Raw genomic sequence first — 26,129 nt, forward strand, 5'->3', positions numbered from 1 at the left:
AAAAAAATACTCTGCGTATGATTAATGGGATATTTGGGATTGATACACTGGACCCAATTATGTGTGAAGAGCCAAAAAGTTATCAACTGTATCAATTGCGTAATTTTCACTATAAACAATACAGATATTAATGCAGTCATTGCAAGGAAATTTAGTACAACGTTTGTTTTTTTTTAAAAAATTGGTTGTTTGAAGTAATTCCTAAATGGAGCTGGGTTGGATATATAGTTTGCAAGCATATATAAGAGTGCTGCAGCTCCAAATATATGCTATACTGTGTATAGTTATTAAATGAGCAGCATCATGGGATGGATATGAAGATGACAGACGGTTCTGAAGTCAGTTTGGCAGTTCAGAGGACAGTTTGGAGCTTTTAAAGCCCGGTCCACCAAATGTCTGAACAGCTATGGTTTATTGAGGCATCTGTAAGCTTACTCATTTTATTGCCAAGCTTGGCTCGTGTACCTACCGTCATGGAGAGGGAGAGAAAAAAAGCACACACACAAAAGTTTGCTGTTTGCCTTCATTCCACCAAATCCTTGACAGCCGTGCTATAGCCCATCACCATTCACGCCATTGTGCTGTCACAACAACTAAACACATCATTTGTGTTGCAGAAACTCATCCTGTATGTATCCAATACCAAATGTTTGGTGACTGAGAGGGGCAATGGTGGGTGGGTAGCTGGGGTGGGGGGGTTGCTGCATAATTTGCTAGGAAACATTTTACCGAACATTTGGTGATAAAAACGCCGGCGTCGGCCCCGAGGCTTAAAGCAATTAATTCAGGATCCTGACATAAACTCTCCAATCCTTTGACAGCTTGGAGCTGAAATAAAAATGCTAGTTCTCCTGGGAACGGCAGGAGATAGCTGGCTCTTTTCTGGACTGTTTGCTCACTGGCCCTGAGAGCAATCTTCCCCAGTCAGAATGAAATGCAAGGACACAAACAATGTACCGGCGAGAGAATGGGAGATGGGGAATGAACAGTTTGGACTATTTGCTCAGCAGAAGGGCAGCCACAATGGCCGGCCCATGGCTTTCCCATGCATCAAGCCTCTTAGTCTTAGGCCTCCCTTTGTTGCCTGGTTTCTTCTTCCCCGGCCAGATAAGAGCCCAGCTGCCCTATACTTTTAATTCCCATTGTACGCCATACTGTATGGTCATTTATCTGTCCACATTCTGCCTGCCATGATGGTGTTGTCTAATTGGACTGGTTATCGCCCGTGTATCTCTGTTCACCTTCGCATGTGTACTCGTTTAGGGGCTGAATCGCTCTCACTTTGCCATAAAAGGCAGGGTGGCGGCCGGGGAGGGGGATAACGGCTGACCCCTCTTCTCTTCTTAGAGGAGGCAGCACAAGTCAAGCACAGAGTGCGATAACGATACCCATGTGGTTTTTGCATAAGCTGACACTTTTAGAGCAATTCGCGTCAGTGTCATTCACAATGAAAATGAGAAAAGTTGGATTTGGAAAGTGACAAACATCAAAGTGTGTATAAAAGGAATAAATATTGAGGAGTCCCATTTCTAGAACCTGACAAAGATGTACTTTTCCAGCCGAAGGCAGAAAGCCTCCGAGGGCTCTTGAGGGAGAAATGAGATGCGGTCATTATATGACCTAATGGCAACTCCAGCGAGAAGAGAGGGCAAACAGAGCAAGAGTGTAGTGGCTCTGGCTGAGAGAAGGATCCATATTGTGTTCTTTTGTTTTGGTTTGTTGGTTTGTGTTTGTACATTGGCCAGTTCTTTCCTGAATGTGTATTCACACTCAATACATCTAATGTTGTCTGTGTGGCAGGAAATGCAAGTAGCATGGTTCCCTGTTGAAGTCTACCAGGAATAAAATAACAATAGTAAATGTATCTGAAACAAACAAACAAACAAACAAAAAAAAAGTGGCGGGATGTCACAGTGGGATCAATACACATAAGATGAAGGAGCATATTCATGCATGTGAGCAGACACTTGCCTAAATACAAACACACACACACACACACACATGCACGCACGCACTCACACACACACACACGCCCATCCCCCTTTGTAAAGGTTGTGGTGTCAGGGACCCCCTGGGTGGTCAGACTGAGGATGATTTCTACACAATATGATGTTGTTAAGAAAAACCTTTGAGAAAAGGGATCCACTGGCTGTGTTTTCGCTGTCAAATTTAAGAAATATATATAATTATACTTTTTCTAAGAGTTATAATGTATATGAAAAGAGTCACAATCTTATCTGCAACATTTTGGGTTACGTGCAGCTAAAATTAAAACCTACACACATAGACGCTGCAGGAAAATGGGTCTTTTTTCACCAGAGTGAAAACACAACCAATGATAATGCCACAGTGGTTTATTCTAATGGATAAGCTCTTAATCTATCAGATCAAATTTCAAAGTGCCAGTAGCTGTGCCAAGACAGGTCCCAGGAAGGAAAAACCTTTTGTATGGGACAGAAAATTTTAATTCTAAGACCAGACTTTATTCATTCCTTGGCAAGGTATCCTGGGGCGTTAATCACAAAAAAAGGTATGGCCTGTTGTGGAAGCAATACCTCAAAGAGCAACATCATTAAGAAACAGTAAGTGCTTGTTTTCACATCCACCTTTGGTGCACCACCAACCAGCGTTTTGCCAGCATGTCAGACCTCAGGTATGGCAAGATAAATAGCTGTCTTATTTGTGCCTGTGAGAGCCAGGCTCCTTGTGGGGTGGTGCTCTCAGCTTCACGCTTCACCAACACTGAAATAAAGCTCTGTTCGAGGCATTTCAACACCGCTTAAGGTTGTCCATGGCCGTGTAATTTATGAGTTGAGAGGACTTCGTTTTTAAGTTCACTCCGACCTACAATCTTCCAGCATTCATGGGTGGAGAAAAGAGCCGTGTGTGAGTCATAGGAAACTTACAACACTCCTCCTATTACCTTAAACAATGTCAGCGTGAGTGATACCTGTAGAGTTCTAGTGTGTGGTTCAGTCCCTTATAATGTCATTGTGATGTGACCTAAAGTAATTGGATGTACAGGCACTTTAACAGGTTAGGTGTTTTGTCACCTGTAGGTCAGTATAAAGCTGGCAGGATACGATTAGAGCTGTTCACTTCATGCCCCGTAGCTCTCAGTGGGTGGTCATAGAGCTAGACAGACAGACAGACTGACATGCTGACTTGTGCTCACTGGCTCTGGTTGCCTCTTTGGCAACCAACTACAGAAGAAAGATATCCTCCTCAAAGGGTGTCTGTGAAGAGGGTTTTTTAGCATTTGTATTAGTAATGTAGAGTAAAATATATAATCAAATATTTTCAAAGTTGAGATACTTCAGATATACTTCAAATATACTGTGCAGTATACATACAGTTGTAAAAAATCAAAATTACTTTAATTTTTAGTATTTTTATTTTTCTGTTTGTGGAATATAACAATATTCTAATCTTGCTTTCAAATGACCACTTATAATAACCTTTCACAGTTATTCAGTATTTATATATATAAAAAAAATACCGAAAGAAATCACTTTTACTCAGCAGTGAATGTTAGACTACATCAAAACATGAAAACATATTAAAAATTGTGGAGATGTTAATCATTATTATAGCGACACTGTTTCGTTGGGACGAGGTGTTTAACATTTATATTTACATATCTGCTGTTTGCTCTTTGTTACAATGAGTGGATATATGACGGGATAATTGTGTTTTATTGCTAAGCCATCACATAAAGGGAAATTAAACCCCACATTATCAGGTTAGTTTTATCAGTGGGACCACATATCACTGCACCATGAAATTTACAGTCAGAGTAATTATAATTTATTTATATTATAACCTCAAAAACAGGAAAGCAATGAATGGATGTAATTAAAATTTTATATAGAAGAAATTTGATAATTAACATCTAATGTGTGTTGAAATTACTATTATTTAATTGTGGAAGTAAATAAAAATACACATAATATGTAATAGTTTTTGCTCAGTTAGTATTATTGATCCAACAAATTATCAATTGTCTAGGAATTATATGAATTTGAAGATGATCATTTATCAAAGGCTGCAATTAATTAAAAGTAAATTAATTAAAGCTTTTAGGAATATGCAAGACAAATTTGTAAAACAAATCATGAATTATAATATAAAAATTACATTTGAAAAATTAAATGTATCTAAATATGTATAAGCATATATATTTCACTATTATTATATATTCAAAATAATGATTAAATCATTTAATGACAAAATATAAAGCACAAGAACAACAACAAAAAATAAATACCAACAAAAATATTGAAATGTCAAAAAATGTGCTCTTTATTATGTATATTTCACAATTCACAATTACATGAGATTTACTGGCAATTAAAAAGGATTTTAATTGTAATGTTTAATGTTTATAGCTGAAAATGCTGCTGCAGTAAGAGGAACGTTTTGTTTCAAGAATATCAGCTTACATAAAAATGACTTGCAGAGGTGTTTTCGAGTTCTTCATTTGCTGATCATTTTTGAAATGATGCCACAGAAACATTTTTGACAGCAAGATGTTTTTTTTTTCATTTTAGTTCTGTTGAACACTTTCAGGGCCCAGCTCAGCCAGACATGGCTATACCATTCACGTTACCTCTCTGCCAATGTGTGAATGTCAACACCCTGTAAACACCTTTGACACACATGCTTGAATGCGACGGGCGAGTTAACTAAACATTCCTGGGTGTTCCCCATAAAGGTCTACCACTCATCCACCAGACTGCACTGACCCGTCTCCCACGCTCCAAACTGCACTCATGGAAAAAGAGCATCCCGGACATTTTTTTTTCCTTTATATATTTCAATTTTTCATATTTATCTTTTACATTTAACACACTTATATAAAAATGTTAAATTATATAAAATAGAAATAGCAATAATTCACAAGCTCATACCACCTGGCATTTTTATTTTCTATGTATGTGTCTTAAAATGTGATGGAACAATGCTCTTTTAGGATTTGGGAATTTGGGAGTATAATTCCAGCCCCGTGCTTATCGCCACACCCAGACTATTTGAGTGTTTTGAGATGCGGGCTCCCTGAGGACGGATCGAAGGCGTCCTAGTAGAACTGCACATCAAATAAATAGGAAGATGGGATTTATATGGAGGCTGTGTCTCTGTCAAACAGGGCTCTGCTGACTGAAGTGATCCCCATGGCCCGAGTGGAGGAGAGGAGGGAGAGGAAGCCTCAGAGGGAAGAGGGATAGCTGTGGAAGAGCTACACACACACACAAACACACACACACACACACACACTCAAACACTCACACAATGTCCCTCTCAGTGCTGGGTTGTGACCGGCCCATGGCATTGGCCAGGTATGTCAACTATGTTTGCCAAGCCATCCATCACCCATGCACCTTCCCTCCTGAAACAGGAACTTTTGTTTGAAGCATACACTTGTTAAGCCCATCCTTTGACTCCCCTCAACCTAATTTATTTCCTCATAGCTGAGACACAGGATTTATTAGCACCTATGTTTTGTTCTTTATTTTCCTGTTATTGTGGGACGCACAGTGCAAATGTGTTGGTAGAAACATGGGCGTGTTGTCACTAAAGAGAGATTGTGAGCTACAGTGTGGGGACACCGATGGCCCTTATCATCGGTGACCAGGGTTAGCAAATAAACACACTGTAGTGAAGTCAAGCTGCATGTAAGGAAAGAAAAGATTTATGGCTGTGTGACGCTCACATTTGACAAAGAGGATATGAGATGTTTATATTTTCTGGTAGAGTTTCTTATCATGTTACATCAGAATGAAAAAAAAAGATGTACATCTCCCTTAATGAGCCTTAAAATGTTTAATAAATAAAAATTAATTAAAATTTCTTTGCTAGTTTTGTAAACTATATTAACTTTGGGTTTTGATTTTTGTGTGTGTGTTTTTCATAAAAGAACAAGAGAGAACAAGACAAATATGAGTAACTACAGTTTATTTGAGGTGGGAAAGCTTGCGAGGTAAAGAGTTTGCCAACATAGCTTTCAGGAAGTGCAGTTTTGATGTTAACACAAACATAAACCTGACTCATTTCTCTATTGTTGGTCAGCTTGAGAACATATTGTCTGAGCGATACTCTGACCTGAGAACCAGCCACAAAAGTCTCAAAAGAAACCTACGTCTGAGCTGGTATGTTTGCTAAAGCACATAAGCTGGAGCCTTACTTCATTCCCTGAAACACAACCTTCATTTATCTTTTGACTTCTAGTCTGTGCGAGAGAGCAGATATCGCTAAATGTGCTACGTTAATGATTGACTCTTGGCGCACCAAGCATCCTGCGTTGAGTGGCCACTTTGCCTGCTCTTGTGCTGCATTTTCAGCCATAAATGTTTGTGGTCCCACCATCCTCTCCAACTCTCATACAGTATTATTAGCACTGGGGGTTAGGGTGGGGTCAAGACTAACTTTCAATAAAGAACCGTTGGCATGCTGAGGTAAATGGAAGATAAGAGTTTGTCTCTGACCCTTTTAGTGCTTTAGCTATAAGAATGTGGCTGTGTAAACCTAATCTCCCCCCCCAAGATAAATTTGGCCCTGCTTTGTGAGAAGCAAGTTCATGCATTGCCTTTTTTTTTTTTTTTTTGCTGTTCTAAAGCCAACTTTGACAGGCGTGAAATGAGTCCAGGACTTTTCATTGACAGTTCAAGATGGAGAGCAAACTGAGATTAGGGCATGTTAATTAATTGTGGGGTCAGTAAAGTGCCTTCCCATCCCATGAAAGACTTGTTCCGTTTATTGCAATCCTGCCAATCAGTGACAATGATGTATTCATGACTTTTGTCTTCCTTATTTTTACTTTTTTGTGTGGTTGTATGAGATTTCCAGTGTAATTTATTATAGAGCTTCCATTTACTACCAGCATGTATTGATGCTACTTAGCAACTCACCTCTGCCAGTCAATAGCAGAATCAAATTACTGTTTTCTAAAAAAACATAAGATTTATGTAATGTTATATAAAATTGACCTTTGTGTTCTCCCTGTCCTCTGCAGATGTGCATGGCTGTCATTTGAAGGACACTTTTCCTTTGCTGCGTATAGTCTACTTTCATCACCCTGGTTCAAGTGACCTGAAAGCACTTTCCTGTCGATGTACTTGGCTATATCTACGTCCGACCTGTCTGCCATATGTAATATCAAAGCCTCTGTCAGCATGGAACTGAATGGGAACAAAAGAGAGGCCTCCATTAATGATTAACTGTTCTAAAAGCCCCGGCTTTTGTATTCCCATGGTGCCCAGGCTATCTGGCCACCATGTGACATGCTCACAGCATTTTTCGAGCAGATTGGGGGAAAGCTAGTGAGCAAACACAGGTGCTTTGGAGCAGCGTTGCCGACGCTGTCAGGGACAACCACAAACAAGAGCAGCTATGCCTGGCTAAATGAATCCCCACCCCTCCCACCACCACCACCTAAACCCCCCCCGCCCCCCCCCCTCCGTCGCTAGCTAACTTGTTTGCTAGCTCCATATAGCTCTCTGGCTGCAAAGCCTTCCTTCTGGAGAGTCCCCACATCCCCCCCAAGGCCAATGTCCGCTACAGCCGCGCTCCACAACTTCTCACACCCTCCAAAGAAACAAACAAATAAAAGTGAGGACAGCCGACCACTTCTTTGAGGTGATGGCATTTGCTGTGGTCATGACTAGTGGGAGAGCAAACAAATTAATGGTGTTCGAGTTTTCACTTTCCAAACCAAACTAAATGTCTTTTAGTTCAAGTGGGGCAATTCCACTGACCCTGGTGTCAAATGCTGTGTAAGGGTTGCACACTCTTGCACTTGAAATGCCGAGAGGAGGCCACAAGAAATTGGCCTACATGAACATGGTTTGTTGAAAACACCTTAAAGTGGCATGTGACAAATAAATCTTGAATAAATTGCGTGTGTAATAAACACTGTGTATACTCATTTCTGCTGTCTATGTATTTTGACCACAAACTTTAACAAGAGGTGTCTGGAGCACTTAACCTTTTCATCCAGGCTGACTGATTGTTCAGAGTGACTGGGGGTGCTGTGTCTCAACTTTGATAAGACAATCAGATGATAGGATGGCGTTATCTTAACATGGCTTTCCGGCGGGGAGACAAATGAACAGTGTGTGATAACAGGAACAAAAGCTTTGCTCTTATTGGCTGGCTCCTCCAAAGAAAGAAAAATTATCAGGATGGAAAATTCACAATAGGCGCAGTTTATTTCATTTTCAATTTTCTACTCAGCCCAGGTCACGGGAACAGCTTTTTATCACTCAAATATTTATATTGTCTCTTGTTGGCATTTTGGTTTCACAGTCGGCAATTACCTGAGCCTATAAAGCTGTTATTATCACAGGAAAGATGATAAAAATGTTTTAAAACAAACAATTTTAAATCAACAGGAGAGGAAATTAAGTTGTAAAAGTAAGAGAGACATGCAGAAAAACAAAGGTTGACGGGTAGAGAGTAAAAATATATAGCGCAGATGGAGAGAAAATGTAGATAAAAAGACGGAGAAGGAAGAAGGTCAAAAGTATTTTCTTCAGAGACCCGTAACTGATCAGTAAAACGCCACTTCTGTCTGGGTTTTCTGACTTTTGCTGCCCAATTCTCTGAGTCAGAGAGGGGTGTGTATACTCAAGGATTCACTCAGGGATTTGTTTGCTCTATTCCCCCCAAAAATGATTGGAAAAAATATTGGTGCCCTGGTATGAAATGTTAGAACTTTGTGGACACAGAAAAACCCTTGCAACTGTGTTGAATATGCATGAATAAAATATTCTCTTTTTAAGAAAATGTGTTGTGTGTTATTTAAAATACAATATTCACTAAAAAGATTTTCATTTTAACAGGCTTTTGAATGTACAATTCCTTATTTGTGTTGAAATGGGACTATTCTAAAGTTAAATGGAACCTCCTTAAACCATTATTCCAGGGACTATCAGAAAGGCTTTAAAATCAGCAGAGATGTATTCGGAGGAGCTCATCTCATCCCCTGTTTGGCTGCTGGTTCCCTGCAGGGATTTAGCCTCTGCTGGTCGTGAGCTGAGTCTGATCAGAGGAGTTACAAATCCTCACTTTTAGGGGTCTTACTGTAATTCACAGGCCCCGTTTGCCGCAGTAAAGCGTGGGGGCCCAACATCTCGAGAGGGATTTGAGACAACATCTTTGTTGCCTCCTCATTGTGTTACGGTGAAAGTCGTCCAGCCCCATTGTCTGACCAAACTCAGCTCAGACCTCGGCTCAATCAAAGAAAAGTTTTCCAGTAATGAGGTAAGACATGAAAGCTCATTGAGCACAGCGACATGTTGAAAGGGCCCTTTTGATCTTGCCAGGCACAATGGTAAAATTTGAAAAGAGCAAAGTGTGCTTTAAACAGCAATGCACTGCATTAACCCCTTGTCTTTTGACAGGCCCACACCTAGAAAGAAGTAATATTCCGCTCTATGGAAAATGTAGTTCATGAGTAATGGCCTCCTTAAGGGGAGGAGATCTTTGTGCTAATTCTACCTGCTTCCTTTAGAGACTGACTGATCAAGGAACACATAGAGCTGGCCTCTATTCAAAGCTTTGTCACAGGCACCTTCTCTTGGTGAGTTTTTTTTTTTCCAGAGTTGTTTTATATTTGTCACTTATTTTACAAAATATGAAGACAGTTTCACAAAAGATATAATGTATTAATGCTGATTTAATTAACACACAGGACAGAAAGTAACATCACAATGAAACAAATCTCTTAGATTTGTACCATCCAGAGATTCAAGGTTCCATTAAATCCGAGCAAATGAATCCTAACCCGTGCAGACACTGGTACTTCAAAGTTCTTGTTTTATGAAGAGTGATAAAAACTTAATGGTTAGTGTGCTGGAGCTGATAGATTACCCAGCAGCCAGCTATGGCGGTCATGGGTCAGTGCAGGGACGACTCTGTCCCCAGACTCTGTTAACTAAGTGGGCTGGCACTATCTCTGCCCAGCCAGTCTGTCAACTCCCCAGAGAGTGCTAATAAAATATACCTGTCTCCTATTTTGAAGGCTGGTTTATTGTAGAGAGTGGGCATCTATTAACTTCTCTAGGTTTACTGAATGAATACCTACACCAAAGGCTTTTAAATTTTTTTTGATGTTTAGTGGCTTTTAAAGGTGGCTTGTGTTGACTTCAGCAGGAGGCAAAAAAATAAATAAAAATGCTCTCATGACATGATCAAATAAAAGACACCAAAATACAGGTGTTTTCTTGTCTTTAACTAGATATCTAAAAATTGCAAACGTTCAGTAATGTTTTCAACCTTCATCCCCCCCAAAAGCACACATACAAACATATACTCCTTCTGACGCCTGCCGGGCTGCCCCGTTAGTGTGTATTCATTTTCCACATGGAGATATAAGACAAAGGTGGTTCACTCAGGTAATGGAGCGACTCGGAGCACAATCAGCTCAGGTGGAAGACCTCTGTGCTGCCGTCGTTATGCTTGAACTGCAGTCAATGACAGACATACAGCTCACAGCAAAACCCACGTATACCAAACTGCCAGAAGCTCCTCGCTGGTCCAATAACCCTCTATTCACCGAATTGTCTCCCTGCCATTGTGTCCCTCGTGTTCAATTACCTGAGTCAATATGGATGTATTGAACCCCAACATATGAGTCAAATCATAAAGTGTATATATACAAGAGCAGGGATGTTATGGCCATCTCAGAGGGGCAGTGAAAATTACACTGGTGATTTGCAGTCCAGGAAGTAAACAAGGTGGTAATATATGAGGGTAATAACACCCAAATATGGTTCCAAGGTGCAGAGCATCTGGACGGTGGTGTTGCTTTCCACTAGACAAGAAAACGCTTTAATGCTCTTCAGATCATAGCATCTTGTAAGACAGACAATTTAAATTATGTGCTAGAATAAAAGTCTATATGCCACAATAATTCCTGCGTGAATGGGTTTATATGAGAGCATGTGTGCCTAGATGTGTGCATTGCGTGTATGAGACAGCTGCTGCTTTTTGGCACACACATATCGTGCACACAGACACACTCAGGTAGCAGCTGGGCAGGCTCACCTGTCATATTAATAAAACCAGACAATCCCTTCCATCAGCAGCACAGCAGCAGCAGCAGCAGCAGCGGCAGAGGCCGAAGCAGACAGAGAGACGGAACAAAAGAGTGGAGAGGCAGAGACATGTGAGGGAGAAAGGATGAGAGGAGGAGTTAATACTCACTATGAAGCCTATATCTATATTATATTGTAGATGCTAGCTTTACAGGAGTTGCTGTAAGCTCTCATAATACATTACCATGTTTTATAAGGAGAATTCTAAGGAAGTACATTGTTTGTAATGCATGTATAACGTAATATATTGATATTTTAAATTTTTGAAAATGGGCTCTGATATTACCATCAACAAAACAGTTAGATGGCTGTATCCTCAATTTGTTTGCATGATATAGATACATTCTTACTACTGAAACAGACATTGTGCATAATCAAACATGGCATTATCAGAATCTCCTTTCATTCCGGTTGAATAAAGAAGCATGACGCTCATAAGACCATATAGCCATCTGTGCAAAAATAACCATTGATAATAAGCTACTGTAAAATTTATTATCATGAATACCAAGTATTATGGCTATACAAATAAGGGCTGAATTACTGGAGGGAATTTACATACATTATGAATGATTATAACACAACTCCTACAGTGCATTTATATATAGTTATAGCTATATACATTATGTATTATACTGCATCATGTACATAAATAAACTGACTGCATGTATGGAAATAAATAAATAAATGAAGTGTAATCAAAGTCCCTGTTTTTAATATTACAATAAAATCAAAATAACAAAAAGGGGTCAAAATTCAAAACAACTGAAATGTTGAAAAACAAACAATCAAACAAATAAAATAAAATATATTGATTGATTTATTGGTTTATTAAAGTGTCCTGCACTATATGGTGGACACTTAGGCAGCATCATGACAAATCATAATATACAGTTCCACAAATTAATGAAAAGTTTATTTCAAAAGATTCAATTTACTTAACAGAAGTGCCCTATTATGAATGATATGGTGGACAACTCAGGTCATTGAAGGAGGCTAAGAAACACAAAATGACACACCAAGATCACAGAAACCAACATATAAACGCTGCTTTAAGGAATATCTTTATATCTGCCTATTTCAGTTGTCAGCGGTATGAAGCATGCCAGGCGCTCTGCCTTTTCTGTAAATTAAATTACATACGTGGTTCTGTGTATTTCTTAGCTTTGACTTATTGCAAATCACCTCCTAAGTAGAGGTTGTACCCTTTTTTCGGGAGTCACTGGACAATCAGACAAGGGGATTGGCTGTGGATGATAGAGCGATGACAATACTGATAAGATAAGAAAGCTCTTAAGAGACTTTTTTATTGTTTGTGTATGTGTGTGTGTGTCTCTCTCTTCTACGTCTTGGTCTGTTTCTGTGTCTGTCTTTATGAGCTTGTGCCGAAGTGAGGGTGCATGTTGCTGCTTGCTTGTGTGTGTTCTCTTGGCATCAGAAAAGGCCTTGGACGAAGTGAAGAGAGGGCCCAGGGGAGAGGGAAAAAGAGAGAGACAGGGAGAGGGAGAGAGGGGGTGGAACAATGAGGGGTGGTGGAAAATGACATGCCTGGTAAAGGAGGGCTTCCTGAAAGCACCACATCTAACAGAAGAGGTTGTGCCGTACAGACGAGACCATCCTCCTCTTCCATTAACCCCAAAGCGCCTGGTTGCCCAGGTAGAGCTGATTCATTGAAGCCACTGACAGCTGCTCCATGGGTGGGATCCGGTGTGTTTACTTTTACCTGTAGACACAGAGGACTCATCCTAAAGCCAATGAAAGCTCTAATGTGTCATAACTGACAGCAAAATGAAAACACTCTCATGGACCCATTTGACAATGTGGTGAGATTGAAGTTGATTCATTCAAATCTATTGCTGTCAGCACAAATAAAAATGCATTGATTGATTTTTTTTCGCCCTTTAGTCACACACATTAAATTAGCAGAGCATCCACCCTGTATTGTGGCTGAATTGTTGGTATCCTGGCAGCCTCAAAATCAGCCGAGTGCGATTAGGCTGATTACCTACATGGGTGAATTGACAAAACGTGTCCAAAGGGAGAAATAGGAAATGCTCCATAAAGAATCTTTTGAGACGGACTGACAGGGCCCAGTGAGTGAGCATCAATTTATGGATGAAGGGACAAAAAAGAAAGTTCCCAGTGTTCATCGGAGGCCAGTGAATCCAAAATGAACTCTTTTTATGAGGCTGACTTTGCCTCCGTGATGGTGCTAGCACAAAGCAGCCAACAAAGGGCGCCAGTAAAGGGGGAGTTGTGACAAGATAGCGGCACAAAGAGAGAATCAACTTTCACGTGGCTGAATGCAGGCAGGAGCCCGGCCCAGCTGTTTTTAATGGCCATGCATTGACAGGAGGGCAGGCTATTTTTAATCGCGTGCACTTCTTTCAGACGCGCACACACACACACACACACACACACACACACACACAAAACTCCCCTTTCACCGAGCTTTGTCGGTAACCTGCGGTGACCCGTATTCAAGGCTGTGTCAGGGTCTCCTGCACAATAGATGCTGGAGCACAGGGGTACAGGGATGTCTGCAGCTGGATGTCCAGTCCAGAGATTGGAATTCCCCACCAGACCACCACAGACCTCCAAGACGGATGATATTTGAGGAAAAACTAATCTAGAAAAAATTATTAGCAATAATTAACCAAAGAATATGTGCAGAGACATGTAAATCCATACTAACTTTGTTACATCTCAAACTAAATAAATGTCTTTAATGTCTCTGCAAACACACACACAAAGAATGTACAAACAAGTCGGGAAACAAAGGGCTCTTGTAACAGGGCTTGGGATCTTGATGAAAAATTCAAACAATATTAAATGGGGAGTGTCAACAGCAGACACACTTGTGCTGAGGGCCCTTCAAACAGACAGAGTAACTCGGCACACACATTACGCCGCCACAGTTCAACCTCTTAGTGTAATGATGATGGCAGCTTTAACTGGGGCACCGCTTTTAAAACCCATCTCCTGCAAACACTCTCCTGCGATGGGGGGTAAAAGCTGAGGGTTTTGGAAAATAAGAGGAGGAGTGAGGAGCCGCTGTGTCCGGGCATGTCATTTCCTCCAGATTTACCTGCTGGCGAACGTCACGGGTCACCTGGATTCCCTGCGACCCTTCCCTCCCTGTCCTACCCTCACTCCCTCTCTGGTGACCACTTCATCAGGACTCGCACTCCTGAAAGACGCAGATTAAGATATCAGTGCTGAAGGATTCCAACTGTCCTCCTGCACAACGCGGAGCAGTAATGCCTCCTGACAGGCGAGCTTTAGAGCCAGGCCTCAGATTCTCACATCCGTCAGTGATCCCTCATCTCAGGGAGTCGGAAAAAGAAACAACTCACATAAATATGTGGACCCCACTGCACACATGAGGAAAGAAAGAGCACAAGGCGAGGATAAAGGACCACTTTCCTGAAATGTAAAGCATGTGTGTTAGTGTTATTAAAGGGAGAAAGTGGGATTACATCTATTTCTGTCCATATATTCAATGTATTTCATGTGCTGACCAGACATAGGAGCCCACATATGATTGCTTAAGGCCACACAGCAACCAGGAGACCCTAAATAATCAAACTAATTGTAAGGATTTATTTAAATAACAGGATGTTTAGAAATATCTACACAGTAAATGTTTTCTACCTTGCAGTGATTTTAATTTCTGTTTATTGCTCTTCCTCAAATTTCCATATTGCAAAGTTGATTTTCATTGCAGGTGTTTTGTGCAACAAACGTGCTGGTTTCCCAATAACACACCACACTCCTAATGGTGTTGGAAAATTTAATAGTAATAATCTTAAAATTAAAAATTTCCTTTGGTTGTCACATAGGTGACAGATTGCGGTATATGAGCATATAATGCACACACACACATTAAGCAAAACAAACAAATGAACAAAGAAATACATTCTTTATGCCAACCCTGGCAAGTGTTTTTCTATGGTTTACAGTAACTCAATCTGACTGCAGTAACAATAACATTAAATTGATATTCTGAGATTATTGAGATTTTATTAAACACCATATCTTGTTTAAAGTATTTGAATCCTGTGTATTACTTTCAGTTAACAGGGATAAAGAATGGTCAAAATCAAAGTAGCAGAGGCGTCAAGACTTTTAGTCCAAATAAAGCTCTGAAAACACTGGATCCTAAAGTTCATCCCCATAATGCAACTAATATATCATAATACCTCTCTTACCTCTTAAATGTCCACTTCTTTCAAACCCTTAAACATGCTTTCAGAACCACAGAAGAGATTATACGACTGTTTTCACAGGCTGAGTAGTACTCTTCCTGAGTAAACTGAACTTCACGTTTAAAATTGGTGGAGTGCCCCTTTAAGGCAGTAGTTGGAATAGTTTGCTTATTCATGGATAGGAAGAGGAATAGAAGCACCTAATCCTATATAAGAACACAGCCATTATAAAAGCCAATTGCAATAAATGTGTGTGTCTGGCACCGCTGCAGGGTCAGTAGTTCCTCCACCACCTGTAGGCAGACAACCGTGCTGACTGGGAGGGGCTCGACTAGCTGTGGTCAGACACAGGAAGCAGAGACAGCAGGTGTGCTGTTATCACTTCCATAGAAAGGTAATGAAGCCACATCACAATCAGCAGGAAATGAAGTGGCGCAGCTGAGCCTGATAGCCCACTTCAACAACATTTTAAACACGCATATGGGACTGTATATGATCAGGTAATTGATTGCAGCTTCTTACTCTTTTAAGCACACATGACAAAATAAGCGTTAACACTCTTGATAAGGAAAAAAAAAAATCCCCAACTTCTGTGCCTCGCAGTTGTATCCCTTTTGTTTATGAGCGCTCCATGTAGACTCAAAGTGGTGTGACATTTACGGGCGCCTGCTTTGAAGAGGAGCCAACTGCTCTCCTAGCAGTAAAAGAGCCACCTGCCTCGCCTCACCTGCCCTTCTGTGAAGGCTTAGTGAATAAAAACTCCCGAGTTCCAGTGTCAGCGAGGCCCTGCCCAGTAGCTACTGTACAGTACAGCACACCTTCAAAATCCCCCCCCAATTTTGGCTTTTGCAACAGACAGAAAAGAGGATATAAAGAAGGAGAGCTGTTTTCTTTTCAGTGTCTCCCCTCGGCTAAGTCTGGGGTAAGCCCGCTAATCCTGCTTGGTGTGATGACTCACAACGGGTGTGGCCAATGTGTTCCCAAAGATATCTTTTCCACAGTCTGAATATCAATAGGAATGTTTATGTTGGCTTTGAGAATCATGTTGTGTGGCATTTAATAGTTTCTAATGGCTGCTCGACACCTCTTCTTATATCTATATATAATGTTTGAACCATAACAATAAAATCAGAAAAAAAACTATTTGTCATTTATTGTATTTGTCTAATTTTTAGATGTATTTTGTTATTATATGAGTGTGTGTGTTTCTGCCATATGTGTGTGTTTGTGTATGTGTGAGAGGGAGAGAATTGGGCCAGTGTCCCACCTAATTGTTATTGCGTCTGTGTTTGGCCTGGAGACAGTCGATAGGAATCAGCAGTGAGCCTGGTGGTGGTGCTGGGAGGGGGGTTATGGAGGGCTGTGTCTCCCACTTCCCAGTGTCTTAGTTGTAATGCATCCCTCCACTAACAGGGATCAAGGTATTAGGGATTCAGGTTATTTGTATTGATTTTATGTGCTGTCATGCCGGGCTCGAGGACGCCCTCATATTTGTGGAAATTGCAAATTCCACCTCGGAAATGTCACCAGCGTTTAATCTCTTCCTGAGTGGTCAATATGGGACCCTCACTCTGGTCCGACCACGTTTATTAAACAGAGACCAAGCGTTCCCTCGGTTACCATGACACCATGCAGCGTGGAATGGGATTGGTCCAGACTAGATGGTAACATGAGAGTGAGGAAGTCAAACCTCAACATTAATAACTTTTGATAAGATCTGTGTCAATGGTTATGAGATTGCACATGGATAAGGAGAGTTGACTCTGGATTAAGTTCAGCACAGAGAGGAGTATTCATAGTTGGGTTTAGAAGTCACAAAGAGAATATTAGCTGAGGTCATTTTGAAGGGCTGCAAACCTATCTGCAGTAATCAAAGTTAGTATGATTAACAATATTGTGCATTCAAAGGGCTCCATTGCTTTTAAAATATGTGTTAAAGGAAGCATTCATTTCCTGCAATCATTGCAAAACGACAGCAGTACTAGTGGAGTGCACGAACTAAGGTCAGTGTCATTATTCTGTGAGGACTCTTCAAGGTCCGTAAAAGCAAACTGCTTTGTTGCATCTGCCAACATTTGCATGCTATTATCATCTTTGCTTTATCCGTGTCATAGCAAATGTTTCTCTTTCTCCAGTGTTTACAGGAATGGCCGAGCCACCCCTCCTCTCTCCATTCACCGCAATCAAATTTACTCTGGCTTGAGTACACGTTTAGTGGGGACCATTTGTTTGAGGCAAACACTTAGGGCCCTCGTATGTCATTGACCAGTGTCCACAAATATAATCCTATCAAGTTCAATCTTAGGATGTCCTACGCCATTGTTTTCCTAATGCAATAAATGAAAATAATCCCATCTGTCTTGTTTTAATATAGAGGCATCGCCTTTTTTTGAGCACATTATGAACTTCCTCAAGTCCCTCTCTTTTTTATTTGTACGAGTGGGTCTGGACAAACTCGTTGATGATATTGTGATGGTTTCACTGAAACCCTACTGTTGACATCCACCGCAGTATTTACAGTACAAGAAGAGGACCGGCACAGCTAACAAACATGAACCTGCCGGGGTGGACGGCATGCGTGAACGCACCCTTTCTTGCTTGTTGATAAACCCCTGCTTCTTCCCAAGCCCTCAGCTGACATGTACCTACAGAGAAAGCCTTAGCAAAACAAGCAGGACCCTTGTAAATATGCATTGCCCAACAGTGGCACACGCAGTGTTGGCTTACATACTGCTAGTGGTGTTTTTCTTTTTACCTCCAAATTTGCTCGGAAAACTAATCATGGTCTGATAAAGCCCATGGTAAATATGGGAGAGATTGACACCAACATGTCAAAGTTTACATAGCCAGACCAAGTGTACATATAGGGCAAGAGAACTGTGGAGCTGGACTGGCCTGACCTCGGTGAGTCTGCACCGGTGAAATAGACACTTTGTGAGAGAAGCCACAGAGGAGGAAGATTACTCAAAGACCTGGGCCAAGAAGGGAAATTACTTGAAGATAAACTTTCCATCTGCACATTTTGAAATAAAAAACCCCCCCAAAACAACAGCATCACTGTAAGGCATTCACATATCAAAAAACTGATACATAGCACAAATGTTTAATTTTTTATGGTGTAGTTTAAGATGGTTTTGATGCCTCCCGCTGTTTATCTCTGCTTTGAAATACATTAAAATGAAGACTGTGGATAGCCTCCTTCTTCCTAGTCGCTGTCAGCCATCCAATTGCTTGATAATCCACAGCAAAGACAGTGCAGCTAACAGAAAAGGTTAACCCCTGACTGATGTGTCTGATGTTAATCTATAGATCAATTAGGGAGAGGCACACTGGGTCAAGCTACAGATATTGCAGTGGCTATTAGTTCCCCTATCTGCCATTATTACACAGTCACATGCTCAAACATTGTGCTGGGTTGGTATGCTAGGCACAGATGCCTAGGGTAAACAGACAGGCCTACAAGGCTTGCACAAAATATTGATCTGACAGCAGATGGGAACCTTGATATCAGCCATTCAGTTTTCCTGTGTCTGTGTATTCTTATGTGTGCATGTGTTGGAACATTTGTGGCAAATGTGTTTGGGAAAATTTAAAAAGCACATATTGTGTGTTTGTTTTGCCCGATGATAATCTGGAATATTTCACTTCCTGTTGTAGTTTTAGCATATGATGTTATTCTCTGTTCTTTTATGACTTATATAGATAAATGCATATGGAAATTTACAATATTTCATTTGTAATATAATAGGTTTTACATGCAAAGTGCCTAAGAAACACAAATAGACATCCTAGTTCATATTGTAAAGGTAATAATATTTTGTTTAATTCACCAGAATTCATCTACTCAACACCTTCAAACTACTGGTTATAACTTTGGTGGACTTCAGTATTTTCCCAGCTCTGACCCTAAAATTAATTCACAAAAGGTGTGAAACTGGTGTTGCAATGGGCCCTTTGTGTGCTCTAATTTACAACATAATACATAAAAGCTATTAGAAATGAGCTGGATACAAGCAAGAGTCATGAGCAGCATCAGGTTTTAAGATTTACATTTTATATGACATTCTTTGACTTTTTTCCTTTTCTCCTTTTCTCTTTTTTTCCCATTTTTTCCTCCCTTTTAATAATCCAAACCCAGAGGCATTTTTTTCTCTCAAAAATACCAAACAAAGAATGAAACCCATGCATCAAACTTCTTTTGTTGCATTAAGCTGTGTCTAAAAGAGGGAACGGTTGTCAGTGAGAAAAGATGAATTGAAATTTTCCATTACTCCATTCAAAGCTCCCCATTCAGTTTCAGAGAATTAGCTTGATGCTGAAATAACTGAGTGGAGATGAAATGATACCTTGTCTATCAGCAGAATGAGAGAAGAAAGTTCTTCAATCCTCTTTCTTGGAGTCTCAACTCATAGATATTTTGGGTGATTAAAATGGCTCACGCTGGGAAAAATGTCAACAGGAATGACCTATTTATTGGCAAGGAATGGTTCTTTCTTCTCTAAAGCTGGCAATAACATTGAAGCATCACGTCATTATGAGGACATGCAAGTGCTTTCAACGCTTATGAATAAGCAATGTCTATATATGAAATTTGGATTTCTAGAAAGGGTTAGACTGGGTCGCATATTTCTGCGGACTATCCGTGTGCTCCACAATGCAACCAACTTGTCCAAATAGCACTGATGGGTAATCCAACATTCCTCAATCCTTAAATCTCAGGATCATCACAGCAGGGGTATGGAAGCATATTCATGACTAATTATGTTTCTATATCTCCCTGCTCCGCCTTTCTGTGTTCAGGGCTCCATGGTGTGTTCTGGCCCTGGGGATCAATCACTCTGAGCTGCCTGGCCAAACAACATTGACAAGGCAGACGCAATGTAAAGCTGGTCCAACACCTCCATGGCATGCCACCATTCAATTAGTCTTGGTCAGCGGGAGACATGATTATTCCGAAATTAGTGATTATTTCCCTGGGTAAACAGGCCCAATTGGGGTGTGTCATCCCTTGTGCGCCTTGCTGGTCACTGGACCTCCACAAAGGGGGCTGGGGCTTGGAAGAGAGGCCAGGGTACAGAAGACTGCTTCTCCTGAAAGAGCTGCCCACTCCCCCTTCTCATTGCAGGACCCTGCGGCTCGACACAGCCCTCCCTGATAAAGTGGTATTTCCCGCATACAAAGGAGGCATCGGGCTTAATCCTCAGCCAACCCACACCCCCTTCTTTCTTCCCAGCAAGAGAGCACAATGAGCGTGGACCTTGTCTTAATCCAAAGGTGGGCTATCACAGTAATCTGGTAATACATGCTGATCAAAGCCTATTCAATGCTAATCAGGACAACAGATCAGCATTATGATCTAATTAGGGACACCCTATGTGCCACTGGAGTGAAATGCCAGAGCATTGTCAACAGTAGAGGATGGCATTGAAATGCTGGGGAGGAACAATAGACTGAATGTAATACTGTGGTATAATCCCAGCTCGCACCCGTACTGCCAAAATAACTAAACAGTGGACAATTAAATGTGAAAGATGAGAAATAATATCAACATCTTGGGTTGATCTGTGAATCATGCAGGATCTATGATGTTCCTTTTACACTGACAACTCAAAATAATAACCTGCCTTTATTGTGGTTGTATGTGGGATTTTTTTTTTTGCAGTCCCATGGCAGCAAGAGGCCACTTCTGTCATAAAGAAAGATGAAAAGGTTGGAGGTCAGCCATTGTAGTGCACTGTCTCACAACATGTCATATGCTCTACCTTTGATTCCCATTTCAGCCACAGTAAGAAAAAGAACAACACCTTAACTTATCAGTTGGCAAAGAGACATTCCTTGAACCCTCTTGATTGTTTTGACTTGTGTAGACCCATTCTGTACTTTTTTTTGTTGATTTTGCCACTCATGGTATGCCCAATTAGACATGAGCTATTAACAAAGCACCAAATCAATTACCCACTTGCCTTTCGGAAGTTGTTGTTCTCCTCTGGGAGGCGCATCGGTCACGCATTGGCTGCAGAGTCATCCCCTGCAACTCCAGAAATCTGGGTGGCCACGACTCTTTCAAAACAGCACAATACAGCTCCTACATTTGGATAAACTAAGTCTACTATAACAAGGCTCCCAGCAAAGGCTAATCCTATCAAAATGGACTCCTTTTAGAAAAACAATAAAGTGCCCTCTAATGACAGTGATATGTTACGCATGGAATGCAGGGAAGGCAGAAATCAGCGTGCGATGAAAATTCCTTGTGCGGCGACCGACATCTATTCCACCTGGGCCTAAAACAACAAAGCCATTTTCGGATTCAGCACTGTTTAGATACTCCTTAGCTACGAAAATAAAGGCCAGATGTGCAGGCGGGAGTCTCATGTGGCTACATGTAGGCTATTTGTGTGTGATGAGGAAAGGCAGCCTTGTCGACAGCCATTGCTTTGCAAGCTGACTTTCCCTTTCAGACAGTGTACAAAGAACGGTTTAACCCTTTAGTCCTAACACAATGTACAAACATTACAGACGCTGTGGGAGTTGAACTTGGCAGAACATCAGTTAGGTGCTGTGTGTAAAAATATACAATATCTAATACATTCTTCAAAATATAAAATTTTGGGCTTGGTATTTTGAAGCTAGCATGTCCAGACAACAAAGTAGATTAACTGGATTAGTCATCGTACAAATCTGATGACTTTAAATAAGTCAAAAAGAAAGTGTTGGACAGACAGATTAAAAGACGGCCCAACATTTCAGTTTAACCCCTAAGCAGCTTCTAAGTTGCTTGAAGTTTATATGTCGTCCTGTGTAGGTCAGTTCAAGGCACTGCCCCCACCCCCATTCTTAGGCTGCATTCACACCAAATCCAGCAATGTGTGAAAAACAGCGGTCCTCCCATTCATTTGAAAGGGGGCAGTGCGTTTACGATGCGGGAGTGGGGACCGCATAGGGCTTAGCAAAAAACCGCAGTGGCCGTCTGGCAAGAAGTTGAACCGGATGCAACTTTTGTCGAAACGCAACCCGACTTCATGCTGTGGTGGCCAATCACATACATGCAAGTGCACTTTCCTAGTGGATTACTTTGTAACGTGAACGCTGTTTTCGGCTGTTTACCTCGTGATCATTTCGATGAAAGATAAAACAGTTGGCGCCATAAAATCTTTCCAGAGTTGTAAAATCCTGTCTGTGAGTTTTACATACTGCTGCACAGCGTTTTGGCTTCTGATAAGGCTTTAAATGCATTAATTTGTAACTCCAACTTGACTTCCTGGATCGTATTTCATTGTCTCACCGGTACCTCAAACAACGCGCCCCCACCATTGTAGCCCCCTGCGTCGTAGTGCTGGATTGCCGGATTTGGTGTGAATGCAGCCTTAGTCCAGCTCCCACACACAGGCAGGAACAAAAAGACCCACCTCAGTGTGGCCCTATCAATGTCACTGCTTTGTGTAGCAGTCTTTCAGGGTACATGAAGTGTCTTTAGCCACAATGAGATCAATAGCCCGGCCAACTGTGCAACAGCTAGAAGCAACAGCAGCCACACAGAGCTGCAAGACAGAGCAGATAAAGCTGATCAGAGTCGACACATTGTCAGATCTGTATCTTTGATCTACTTGTGCGCACCCTGCTGTTATATAGAACTTTACAATCCAGTTTCTCTCTTGCATTTGCTGTGTAGAAAGTGGAATACTGCAGCAGAGGTGCAATATTGATGTGCCATATCTCCATTTAGTTGGAAATGTCCCTGAGGACCTTTCAAAGTTTTCTGTGTACTCTGCTGAGCCAGATCTTTCCTGACAGTGACCTCAGTCAGCCTATAGGTACACTGGCTTGGACAGGCCAGTTCCATTGATTTCCCATTCCCTCTTGGCACAATAAAGACTGTCAACGAACCACTGAGATGTGTCCTTGACCAAAGTGTAACCCATGCTGTTTTATCATGTCTACTCTGGAGCTTTCAACTCAGTAAAAGGCTTGTTCATGGTGCTATGATCCATTGAATAAAATGCAGATTTTCCGGTCCATTACTGTTTCTTTGATCGTTCCCTTCTGTAATCATGTAAACTGCAGGTGAATATATCATTATGAATAATCGGAGACCACCATGTTAGACTTCAGAGGTTTCTCTTCTTTTTCCCAACAGAAAAAGCCCAAGCCTAATTTGCCATCATCAGCTTCTTTTGTTCAAACAGGGGCTGGTATTTGAGAATAATCCTCCCTCCATAGATGGAATAGTGTCTCGACAGGCAGCGGCAAGATTCTGTCAAAACCTTTTCCAGAGGCGAATCTTTGTGAGATCTACAATGTTCGAGCCTGAAAGTGTTTTGTTAATGACAAAACAAGTGATGTAAACTTGCCACCTGGCTTTGAACACAGGAAATGCGCAATTAAAGTGCAGCAGTGAGACATTTGTCTTGTTTATTTTGCTGCAGCACTGAATGCTTTTCACCACTCTTGAAATCTATTTTAGTCTTATTCAAAGTCACAGATGTATTTTATTAACAATTTACATTACTATTATTTCGCAACACAATATGAGTTGACCCAACATATAAAAGGGAAATAGATGCCTTTACTTTATATTCAGTGTCTAGTTATCCTTCCAAAATGCCACGTGTAATGTCATGCAATATCTGACAAAATGACCTTAATTTAAAGGGCTGCCATTGATGTCAACACCAGGTAAATACCAAGTTGCAAATGTGCATTGATTGTTTAGATGCTCCAGGTGACACCATGCCAGTAGAGAGAACTTTTGTTTACCTCTCAAATTTCACAGAATGTTGAATTGGCACTAAAAAATTATTGACATATTGCTAAAGTGTCTGCACTAAAAGACTGAATGAAGAATAAAAAATGTGCGTCCAGTTGAAATATCATTTAAAAACATGCATATAAAGACTCTGCAACATATTGTCCTTAAAATGCTTCTGATCTTAAAATGTGAAAAAAACAGCATAGAAACATGTCCACTACCACTAAAAATGACCTTTTCCAAATACATTGTCAGTAAGCGCCAATGCCTTAAATGCTTATATACAGAAATGCATAGTAACCAGGAATCCTTGTTATTCTTCTGGCTGTCTCAACAACCAAACTGGCCAGTGTGTACGGTGCAATTCAAAGGAAATGAGATGCAAATTACTCCATACATCTACAGCATATTTTAGGAACGTTATTCAGTGTTTTGATCTGGACTATCCTTTTGTTAGTTAAAATGTACAAACTATTCAAAAGATTTCTTTTGTTCTTAACCTTTGTAAGAAAGTGGAGAAAATATTTGGAATGCATTAAGTTCTGAAAACCGCCTGTCATGGCCGACAATAAAGGGTAGCCTAATAGATGTTAGCATTGATGGTAAAGAGAACAAAAAGAAGCGGCCCTCTGTTGTGCACAAACTGCCTGGCGCAACTAAAAATGAATCCATTTACTTCAGACTGTTTACTTTGTACTTTTGGCTGTAAAGGCAAAGGAAATAAAAAAAACCCAATTCACGAGGTGCAGGAGCCAAGGCCTCAACTTCTCTTTCACAGGCCACGTTTTTTCAGCTTTTTAAAAACTCACACGCCAAGCGCCCTGGCAGCCAGTGCTGACAACATGCAGGGGAGAGAGAAAAGACGGAGCGAGGAGACAAAACCAAACACAAAAACAGTAACATCTGCAGCCGCTTCCAGCCAGACAGTTTGATGTGAATAACTCAGCACTTCGTGCCCTGACCTTGGCGAACAAAGGGGGGAGATGCCTCAGGAGCGGAGTGGGACGCCCCGGGAGGCAAGCACCCAGAGAACACCCCTGCTCGTTTCGCTGAGTTGGAGTTATTGTCCCCTAGCAGGGTGAAGAGGTGGCACCAGGGCACCCAGGCACTGCATGCCACATGGACTGCCATAGTATCAGCACAAATATGGCTGCTTGACAAATGAAGCAGTGCGGTGCAGGAATAAAATGTAATTTTCAGAGTGCTGCTCTGCTGGGATCTCCGTGCCATATGAATGCAGATCAGGGTCAGGCAAATAACTATAGGAGTGCCTTTTAAAGAGATCAGTAAATGTAGAGATAAATCAGTGCAAGGGGGAGTAGATGAATATTTATCAATCCTGCCAGAAGATGCTAATATATATACAGATTTATTTCACCTCAGTCCAAAGTTAGAAAAGGCAAATTCCTCCCCATCAAATCAAAGGAAGACACAACAAAGCAACTGTGTACTTCAAGACTTAAATCTTACAAGTTCCTAATCCTTCTGAAGTCCACATGGGACCTTTGGTCTCCATGGCAACAGCAGGGCATTCAACCAAGTGATTGCCTCCAATGAATTTCAGATAAGACAAAATGGAAGTGAATTGATGTGATTTTAATGCAGAAGTGAGCGGCGGAGGGGAGGTCCACTCGGTTCATATTTGAATAAAGCAAACAGAGCAGACAAAAGGCTGACAGCCGTAAATGACATTGTCAGTACAAAAATTATCAGCCAGTTTACAATCTGTTTGCTCATGTAGAACAAACAGAATGTGTGTGGCATCCCCGGGCTTTGTGAACGGCAGGGCCGGCAGCCGGCGGAGAGAAAAGCAGATATCAGCTCCCCCTGCAGCCCTGCAACAATTAGATAGCAATTTGACAGGCACACTCAAAATGTGAGTTTGTTGTTCTCTTCCAAGGGCACCACATCTTTTTTTTTTATCAAAAAGGAAATACATAATTGAGGCATTGGGAACAAAGACAAATTGTGTGACCTATGGCCAGAGGGCTGCCAGGGTGGGATATCACAGGCGTAGGGAGACACATTCCAAACATAAGACCCTTAGTTACCTAGCAAGGGCTCGAATCAAGGTCCCCTTTT

Source organism: Thunnus thynnus, chromosome 16, assembly GCF_963924715.1.
Source record: "Thunnus thynnus chromosome 16, fThuThy2.1, whole genome shotgun sequence".
Classification (NCBI taxonomy): domain Eukaryota; kingdom Metazoa; phylum Chordata; class Actinopteri; order Scombriformes; family Scombridae; genus Thunnus; species Thunnus thynnus.